The 10,819-nt window shown below is 42.8% G+C and overlaps 1 protein-coding gene across 2 annotated transcripts in view; it reads right to left on the bottom strand.

The window, feature by feature from the left end:
• The window catches only part of LOC135564838 (myelin basic protein-like), a 52,690-nt gene extending 43,502 nt beyond the window's left edge, over positions 1-9,188 (bottom strand). The window contains exon 1 of one of the 2 annotated variants that reach the window (XM_065010901.1): positions 9,005-9,188. The gene's annotated coding sequence lies outside the window, so the exon portion shown is untranslated. Of the gene's footprint in view, positions 1-8,928 lie in introns of both variants that reach the window. The other variant, XM_065010910.1, reaches the window with a different exon arrangement.
• Between the last annotated feature and the right edge of the window lie 1,631 nt (positions 9,189-10,819).

Raw genomic sequence — 10,819 nt, forward strand, 5'->3', positions numbered from 1 at the left:
CAAACATAAAGATATAAAACTGTATTTTTTTGTGAAGAATCAACAACAAGTGGGACACAATCATGAAGTGGAACGACATTTATTGGATGTTTCAAACATTTTTAACAAATCAAAAACTGAAAAATTGGGCGTGCAAAATTATTCAGCCCCTTTACTTTCAGTGCAGCAAACTCTCTCCAGAAGTTCAGTGAGGATCTCTGAATGATCCAATGTTGACCTAAATGACTAATGATGATAAATACAATCCACCTGTGTGTAATCAAGTCTCCGTATAAATGCACCTGCACTGTGATAGTCTCAGAGGTCCGTTAAAAGCGCAGAGAGCATCATGAAGAACAAGGGACACACCAGGCAGGTCCGAGATACTGTTGTGAAGAAGTTTAAAGCCGGATTTGGATACAAAAAGATTTCCCAAGCTTTAAACATCCCAAGGAGCACTGTGCAAGCGATAATATTGAAATGGAAGGAGTATCAGACCACTGCAAATCTACCAAGACCTGGCCGTCCCTCTAAACTTTCAGCTCATACAAGGAGAAGACTGATCAGAGATGCAGCCAAGAGGCCCATGATCACTCTGGATGAACTGCAGAGATCTACAGCTGAGGTGGGACACTCTGTCCATAGGACAACAATCAGTCATATATTGCACAAATCTGGCCTTTATGGAAGAGTGGCAAGAAGAAAGCCATTTCTTAAAGATATCCATAAAAAGTGTCGTTTAAAGTTTGCCACAAGCCACCTGGGAGACACACCAAACATGTGGAAGAAGGTGCTCTGGTCAGATGAAACCAAAATTGAACTTTTTGGCAACAATGCAAAACGTTATGTTTGGCGTAAAAGCAACACAGCTCATCACCCTGAACACACCATCTCCACTGTCAAACACGGTGGTGGCAGCATCATGGTTTGGGCCTGCTTTTCTTCAGCAGGGACAGGGAAGATGGTTAAAATTGATGGGAAGATGGATGGAGCCAAATACAGGACCATTCTGGAAGAAAACCTGATGGAGTCTGCAAAAGACCTGAGACTGGGACGGAGATTTGTCTTCCAACAAGACAATGATCCAAAACATAAAGCAAAATCTACAATGGAATGGTTCAAAAATAAACATATCCAGGTGTTAGAATGGCCAAGTCAAAGTCCAGACCTGAATCCAATCGAGAATCTGTGGAAAGAACTGAAAACTGCTGTTCACAAATGCTCTCCATCCAACCTCACTGAGCTCGAGCTGTTTTGCAAGGAGGAATGGGAAATAATTTCAGTCTCTCGATGTGCAAAACTGATAGAGACATACCCCAAGCGACTTACAGCTGTAATCGCAGCAAAAGGTGGCGCTACAAAGTATTAACTTAAGGGGGCTGAATAATTTTGCACGCCCAATTTGTCAGTTTTTGATTTGTTAAAAAAGTTTGAAATATCCAATAAATGTCGTTCCACTTCATGATTGTGTCCCACTTGTTGTTGATTCTTCACAAAAAAAATACAGTTTTATATCTTTATGTTTGAAGCCTGAAATGTGGCAAAAGGTCGCAAAGTTCAAGGGGGCCGAATACTTTCGCAAGGCACTGTATGTCACAAAAAAAGTGGTGAGAGAATACAGTACCTGGCCTTCTGAGATGAGGTTTCCCTGAAAGAAAAATTACACAACCACAACCGGAGCCTGCGAGGACTTGCAAAACATGGCCGTTGCATAACAATAAAATAAAAAATCTATGCTGTAATTAAAACTTCGACACAGCAGCCTCCAATCCAACATAAGATGATCCGGTCCTTGCCTTTTTGCACATAGGCCTCAAACACTGCAAATCAATGGGAGGTAGACTACAGGCAGGGGAAGAGAACATACAGAGACTGAGAGACAGTGGATGAGAATGACCCCCGACCCCAGGGTCATGAACTTTGCCTATTCTATTTGAAGGTTGTATGGGAGATACAGCACCAGGGCGGCATGCTAACTATAGGATGACCCTCCTCACATATAGGCCAGCATTCACAGCACTGGAGCACTCAGCCATCAGTGTATATGAGCAATTATCTATATTCCCTCTGACTAAGTTCTGCTCGTGTGATTACTCTGCTGCTGTCCGTTACCTAGGGCCATGAGACTCAAATCTTTTGATTTGGTCTGGCTGAGAGGCTTAATTCATTACAAAATATCTCATACACATTTCCTCATATCAACATACTGCATTCTGACTTGGTTGCCCATCTACAGTCAGTCGGATGTTTGTCTGATAGCTAATAGTTAATGTATTTTTATTTAATACTAGTCCCATAAGAAACTGGGGGTTTGTTTAAAATGTATGTTCACGGGCCTTCCAGGTGGCGCAGTGGTCTAGGGCACTGCATCGCAACGCTAGCTGTGCCACCAGAGACTCTGGGTTTGCGCCCAGGCTCTGTTGCAGCCGGCCGCGACCGGGAGGTCGGTGGGGTGACGCACAATTGGCCTAGCATCGTCTGGGTTAGGCCGGTAGGGATATCCTCGTCTCATCGCGTACCAGCGACTCCTGTGGCGGGCCGGGCGCAGTGCACGCTAACCAAGGTCGCCAGGTGCACAGTGTTTCCTCCGACACATTGGTGCGGGTGGCTTCCGGGTTGGATGCCCGCTGTGTTGAGAAACAGTGCGGCTTGGTTGGGTTGTGTTTCGGAGGACGCATGGCTTTCGACCTTCATCTCTCCCGAGCCCGTACGGGAGTTGTATCGATGAGACAAGATAGTAATTACTAACAATTGGATACCACGAAATTGGGGAGAAAAGGGGGTATAATAGTTTTTTTTAAATGTATGTTCACTCTCTATCCACGGAGGATGTACAGTTGAAGTCAGAAGTTTACACACACTTAAGTTGGAGTCATTAAAATTCGTTTTTCAACCACTCCACAAATTTCCTGTTTACTAACTATAGTTTTGGCAAGTCAGTTAGGACATCTACTTTGTGCATGACACAAGTAATTTTTCCAACAATTGTTTACAGACAGATTATTTCACTGTATCTCAATTCCAGTGGGTCAGAAGTTTACATACACTAAGTTGACTGTGCCTTTAAACAGCTTGGAAAATTCCAGAAAATTATGTAAATGGCTTTAGCGTCTTCTGACAGGCTAATTGACATCATTTGAGTCAATTGGAGGTGTACCTGTGGATGTATTTCAAGGCCTACCTTCAAACTCACTGCCTCTTTGCTTGACATCATGGGAAAATCAAAAGAAATCAGCCAAGACCTCAGAATTTTTTTTTTAGACCTCCACAATTCTGGTTCATCCTTGGGAGCAATTTCCAAACGCCTGAAGGTAGCACGTTCATCTGTACAAACAATAGTACGCAAGTATAAACACTATGGGACCACGCAGCAGTCATACCGCTCAGGAAGGAGGTGCGTTCTGACTCCTAGAGATGAACGTACTTTGGTGCAAATCAAAGTGCAAATCAATCCCAGAACAACAGCAAAGGACTTTGTGAAGATGCTGGAGGAAACAGGTACAAAGTATCCATATCCACAGTAAAACTAGTCCTATGTCGACAGAACCTGAAAGGTCGCTCAGCAAGGAAGAAACCACTGCTCCAAAAACCGCCATAAAAAAGACAGACTACGGTTTGCAACTGCACATGGGGACAAAGATGGTACTTTTTGGAGAAATGTCCTCTGTCTGATGAAACAAAAATAGAACTGTTTGGTCATAATGACCATCATTATGTTTGGAGGAAAAAGGGAGAGGCTTGCAAGCCGAAGAATACCATCCCAACCGTCAGGAAGTTAAGGCTTGGACTCAAATGGGTTTTCCAAATGGACAATGACCCCAAGCATACTTCCAAACTTGTGGCAAAATGGCTTAAGGACAACAAAGTCAAGGTATTGGAGTGGTCATCACAAAGCCCTGACCTCAATCCTATAGAAAATGTGTGGGCAGAACTGAAAAAGCGTGAACGAGCAAGAAGGCCTACAAACCTGCCTCAGTTAAGCTTGTGGAAGGCTACCCAAAACACCCTAGCTAAACAATTTAAAGGCAATGCTACCAAATATGAATTGAGTGTATGTAAACTTCTGACCTACTGGGAATGTGATGAAAGAAATAAATCTGAAATAAATCACTCTCTCTACTATTATTCTGACATTTCACATTCTTAAAATAAAGTGGTGATCCTAACTGACTTAACAGAGAATATTTACTTGGATTAAATGTCAGGAATTGTGAAAAACTGAGTATAAATGTATTTGGCTGAGGTGTATGTAAACTTCCGACTTCACCTGTAAATGACTGCTCTCCCATAGCGTAAGAGAGGAGAGCTCACCATTTTTAACATGTACCAACTTAGAGATAAAGGCATCACAGCTCAATTCATAAGCCATACCTCCAGATCTCCATCTGAGAGTGATGGTTTTAAGTATCAACAGAAAAAGCAATCTTCCCTCTCTACAGTGAGAAACATAAGTATCCATTTCTTCTGCTTCCCAAACTGCGAGACTGAAACGGATATTACTTTCCTGCAACATAAATCGCCCTTTAGGGATAAAGAGCTATTTATGATTGCTGACAGAAGGAACTATGGATTATCCTGTAATACAAACAGTAGGCACAATAAAATCAAGAGACAATGTGATACACTTCTCAAGTTTGACAGAATGAACACATATTCTTGGTCCCATCACTGGGTGTATACATTTTACAGGCTCAGAGGACAACAAACCTAAACGTTGCTATAAACATTTGACTTTCCTCCTCTTTGACACGTTATTCTGGTCACTGTACCAAACACAGGGTCAGCGAGCACACTGAGTGAAGTAGACACTCACTATTCGGAGTCAACTCCAGAGATTGGGAAAGACAAGAAAACAATTCACAGTGCTGCTGAGCAGTTTTCCCATGGGACTAAGATATCAATCTAAGATATCAGGGTAGAACTGTCCCATGACTCGCTCCCTCTAAGTCCTCATATCATCATTGTTAACTGGCCACAATGATAAAGTCCCAGAAGGTTATGCATGCCAGTAGTATCTCCCAGCTGTGTGTGGTCTTAGTAAGGGTGAGAAGCACTGCCCTGTCCATGGTGCTGAATGCAGACCAATACACTCACTCATCATCTCGGTCTCTCTCACACACCCCACACACATGAACGCACACGCAGACCGATTTCCTGTCATTATGTCAGATGTGGGGCCAGTGTGGGTGTGTGGCTACTCCATGGAAATTAGCTAATGTACAGTTGTCCTTGTGGAAGGTGGACTAGTGCTTCATTTAACCCTCCAGGTGCCCTTGGTTGCCCAAGGGCTTACGTAACCCACTTGGAGAAACTCAGTGATACTAAGTCCCTGGTAGTGACACTAGAGCCAGGGTCAGAGGTCAACATCTGTCCTTGGAGAGAGCATCTGGTGTACAGCAATCAAGGTTGTGTTCATGAGGGCACACAACTGATTTTTTTTGGTGATATATAAAAATAAAAAAAAGAATGTTATCCCTTCCTTGTTTCAGTACATTTTTATTACGTTTCGTGTCTAGTGAACATGAACCTGGACACAGAGTTGAATGGGAGAAAACTTTACTAGGAAGAGAGAGGCTCATGTTTCTCTATCTCTGTTTCTTATCTCTTTATGCTCTTTCACTTCTTCCTTTTCCCTCTATACTCATCTCCCTCAATCTCTGGGAAGAGAAAGGCTATTGTTTAAATCTCTCTCTGTCCTGGTTTCTTTCTCTCGATCTTCTCCTCTTTCACTACCACTCCTTCCTCTGAGCTCTACTCATCGCTCCCTCAAGCTCTGGGAAGAGACATCTGTGAGTGTTTGATTGTCATGCTTGTGGGCAAGGCTCTGTCCCAATCCCCTTTTCACTGGGATTCAAGACGTTTTGTCATTTTTAGAAGTTCACAGAAAGGATGACCGTAAACACCATGGTCACACCACGGTCCACTGTCTAAGTGCAAAATTTGCCCGAAATGCCAGTATAGACCCCATTGCAGCATCACTGTGATCCTGTTCTACGCAGCAAGCCCAGAAATGAGCGGCAGAACTGAGCTTTGCTTTAGGCACATTCAGTCAGCACTGAATCTATTGATGCGGACAGCTGTGTCTTTTACAGTAGGAGGTTTGGGCAGTTGTTCTCCGCTCCATAACATCTTGTCTTGATACACCATATGACCTGTGATGTTTCCAGTTCCAGGCAGCGGCCTGTCCATCACTTAACTCTCATACTGCCACACAGTCTCTCCCAACCCCTGGGAAGAAGAAACAGACACTGAAGTGATTTCCCTGATATCTTAGAATGATTTCTGGAGGACCTTCACAGCAGAGAAGTGTGTTTCGGGTTAGTAGTATCCTTGGGTTATGTTCTGTAGAATCCCCCAGAACAAATCAGAGTAAAAACAACCCTGATGCTTTTGAAGAGTGAGAGAGATCGCATCAAGTGGAATATCATTTTATCTTTATTTTACTAGGCAAGTCAGTTAAGAACAAATTCTTATTTTCAATGACGGCCTAGGAACAGTGGGTTAACTGCCTGTTCAGGGGCAGAACGACAGATTTGTACCTTGTCAGCTCGGGGGTTTGAACTTGCAACCTTTCGGTTACTAGTCCAATGCTCTAACCACTAGGCTACCCTGCCGCCCCATTAGTCTTGTCATCGGGCTAAATAAGTAACATAGGAAGGCATTTAAGAGTACAGCAATATAAATCTCAGCCCTAAGGACCGCTGTCGATGTTTGTTTGTGTGTTCCCAGAGAGCGTGGTTTCTGGAGTGTACGTTGATACTCTTCCCCCACAGCTTACACAATCCACGGGCACCTGGGGTTCACCACTAAAAGCTGGGAATTCTAAACTTGGCACATGAAAATGATCCCTGCCATCTGTTTCTACAGCACGTTGTAGACACTACGCACGGTCCTACCACGCTGGGTGAACTCAACACGTCAGCCAACTATGCTGTCACCATCGTGGCTTTCTGTGTGCACGAACAGTCGAGTTGCAACCTCTCTTGCGTCACATGACGAGGTTCAAGGTGATATGAATCAAACTGCCTGAAAGCAACACCAACTGGCGCAGGCAGGAGAGGAAGTGAGATAGACATAAGGGAGGAAGTTGGTGAGGGTGTGAGGACGGAAGTTATCTTGGGGATTCACCTGCTTGCACAGGCATGCACATGCAGACACGTACACCTACACACACACACACACACACACACACAAATTAGACACGTAAACAGGAGACTCTCTTTAACATACACGGAAAAATACACTTCCGTGTTCTTTCCCACGCATGATAACATACACACAGATGCATTTACACACATTTCAAGTCTTGTATTGCATCCGTAAGCTTCTTCATACCCCGATATATGCATGTCTAATATGGACCAGCTTGAGGAAAGAACTAGAAGACTTTACTGTTGCTCTGGTTTCGTAGAGACCCAGCCATTCCCCTGGGTCTCTACAGCAGCAACAACCACCAAAATACTATGAATAGTCACAAAACGTTCCAACTTATATAAAGGACAACCTGAGGGTTATAGCCAATAGACACACTCTAAATCGTGTTCACACAGAGTGTCAGGTGCGAGAAGGTGTGCTTTGTGAAAGGCAAATGAAGGAACGTTAAAGCATGCGACTGTTAAACAAACAGCGGAGCAATTTTGACTGACTGAGTTAACACCTCTGCAACATATTATGGAATCTCTTCCAATAACCTGGTTATTCAGTGGAAAATCTAGAACTTTCGCTTTCCTGTCAATTCTGTTCAAAACTACAACTGAGAATGCAAAAGTTCCACTTAAGCACAATGGTCTCACTTCTCCACCACAAGAGAAGTACATTGTATCTTTTGTACATAATACATAGATTTGACAGATTCCCCCCCTCCCCCTCCATTCAGTCAGGGGTTAGTGTTTTGTTCATTTGCTACTACCAGATGTCTTCTTTGAAAACAGCACTTAGAAGAGGACACATGTCCATGACGTAAGTCTGTCAGTTTGGACCTGGGCTATAATAGTATTTGACATGTTCTGGAAATAGTCCCAAAAGTGCACTGTGCACCCATCTGTGTCCAGTTTGACCCAGGTCTGGTATCATTTCCTTTTCTCCTCTATTGTATGTTACCAGTCCTGAAGAGAATTGTGGCTATAGGCTTTTCATTCACTAAATCAGTGGAGTTCAGATAGAAAAACCCACTCATGTGCATGTGTTTTTATTTATGGAACGTTGCACATCAAGATAGAGGATGAGAATGTCAAATGTTTTTTTTTTCAGATCCGCATTAGCCTGGTTAGGTGACTAACCTACATGTAAACAAATCATTTCAAAGCAGTAAAAGGGAGTAGGCCTATGCGTTTCTGTTCGCTTGGTTCCTTCTCTGTGTGCAAGCTAACTAATTACATTGAAACATTGTAGATAACGCCAGCTCTCACCAGCTAGAATAAAATAGGCTTAGATTATAACACAGCGGGTCCAGACTGCATCTCATTGTGGACTACAGGTAGGCTATATGGTGTTAGTATTGTTTACATCTTCGTCAGCGACCTAACTAGGTTTATAATAGGGTGTTTTTTTCACGCAGAGTGGGCTGCTCTCTCCATACACTCCTTTATGAAATAGTTCTGGCCAAGGTGCCTGTACTAGCATAATATTCAACTGAGAGTTGGCGTGAGCACTACTTGCAGGAAAACGTATTGTGACATTCACTGTGATAGCATGATGTGATCTTCGATCGACAGTGATAGTCTAGCCTAATTTGTTCTGTAGGCCTAAGTGGGGCTATAGAAACATATGCATGTGTCGCTTTGTCAAACATCGAATTGAACTGATGAATAACACGACATTCCTCGCATCGTATGCAGGTCGAAACCCAACAAGCTCTTACAGACTAAACAAGACAACGTACATGTTTACTAAATCGGTTGATGCGGCAAGAGGCGCAATAAAACAGCTGTCAACAGAATTACAACGTACCCGTCACATGGTTGCGCGCTGCTACGACCACAATGTACTATTATTTGCGTTTCGTTTTCGACTGTCTTTTACATACCCTTCTCCGTTTAGATTGAATCAAATGCATCCACAATAAGAGGCTGTGATTTTGATGTGTAGTTTCTCTTCTCGTGGACAATAACGTTTTTTCTTCCACGGGTTTGACGTTGTTTTCACAGACTGCCTTCGTAAAAAAATGTATGTCTCGTTGCTTCCTGTTTTAGGTACAGTGCTGATTGTTTCTTCGGGGTGGGGCGGAATGTTGATACTCCGCAAAGAAATGTGGGCAAAAGAGCAGAGCATGCCCGTACACGCACGCACTCGTTATTGTGATATCTGTATTCTGTATCACGAGACACGTTCGTTCAAGGTATGTGATAGAGTGGTTGCTGCACTTGACAGTTAGTGAAGAAACCATATTTTGTTGTAAAACATGGTATGCCGGGCAACACATAAACTGCTGCAATGTACTATATTTCTTTAAAAGGCAAAGCATGTCATTACTGCATATAGGATAAGATTCATACACAGGCTTTGAATAAAATGGAATTGGACATTGTGAATTCTGTTTCTTATTCACATCAGTTAGGGCCACTAATTGCACAATATTAATTGCACAGGAATTAAAATATTGTACTGATCCTGGCTATTTGAGCCACGTTACAATTCTCAACAAGTGAGTTAAACACTCTAAAGGATCCAACCTTTTTTTTTTTAAAAACACTGACATTTGTGGAAATGTGAAATTAATGTAGGAGAATATAACACATTAGATCTGGTATAAGATAATACCATCATCTTTGAAACGCAAGAGAAAGGCCATAATGTATTATTCCAGCCCAGGCACAATTTAGATTTTGGCCACAAGATGACAGCAGTGCAAAGTTTTAGACTGATCCAATGAACCCTTGCATAATGTTGTATCAAGACTGCCCAAATGTGCCTAATTTGTTTATTAATACATTTTCAAGTTCATAATTGGGGAACGACAACACCGATCCCGTAGAGGTTTTAATCCTATTGGTACGATGTGTAGGCTGTTTGCCTTTTACACCAGCCACCTGGGTTTGCTTTCATGTCCCGTTGTTCGCTACACTGGGGCCAGAAGTAGGATGACGGCCGTGAGGCCATTGGAACGCACAACCGTACATGTGAGGGGGAAGCAGTCGGTTGAATCACAGGGCCAAACAGGCCTTCCTGTTTGGAGGGTGCAGTGTAGCTATCTGAAGCATGTAATAATTTGTTAGAAACTTTTACAATCATATGAGTAGGAGTGAGTAGGGTGTTTGCCTTTCATGCCAGCAACTTAGGTTCATTTCCATGCCCTAACGTTTGCTACAATGTTATGTACACTGAACAAAAATAAGAACACAACGTGTAAAGTGCCATCCCCCCCAAGTTTCTTAAGCTGAAATAAAAGATCCCAGAAATGTTCAATACGCACTAAAAGCTTTTTTAGATAATCCACATGACAGGTGTGGCATATCATATCATTACACAGGTGTACCTTGTGCTGGGGACAGTAAAAATCAGAAACTTTCTGTCCAAAAATGATGCAGAAAAATTAAGCCATGCTTTTGTCACTTCTTGTTTAGACTACTGCAATGCTCTACTTTCCGGCTACCTGAATAAAGCACTAAATAAACCAGTTAGTACTAAATACGGCTGCTAGAATCCTGACTAGAACCAAAAAAATTGATCATATTACTCCAGTGCTAGCCTCCCTACACTGGCTTCCTGTCAAGGCAAGGGCTGATTTCAAGGTTTTACTGCTAACCTACAAAGCATTACATGGGCTTGCTCCTACCTATCTCTCTGATTTGGTCCTGCCGTACATACCTACACGTACACTACGGTCACAAGACGCAGGCCT

Source organism: Oncorhynchus nerka, linkage group LG3 (genome assembly GCF_034236695.1).
Source record: "Oncorhynchus nerka isolate Pitt River linkage group LG3, Oner_Uvic_2.0, whole genome shotgun sequence".
NCBI classification, from domain to species: Eukaryota; Metazoa; Chordata; class Actinopteri; order Salmoniformes; family Salmonidae; genus Oncorhynchus; species Oncorhynchus nerka.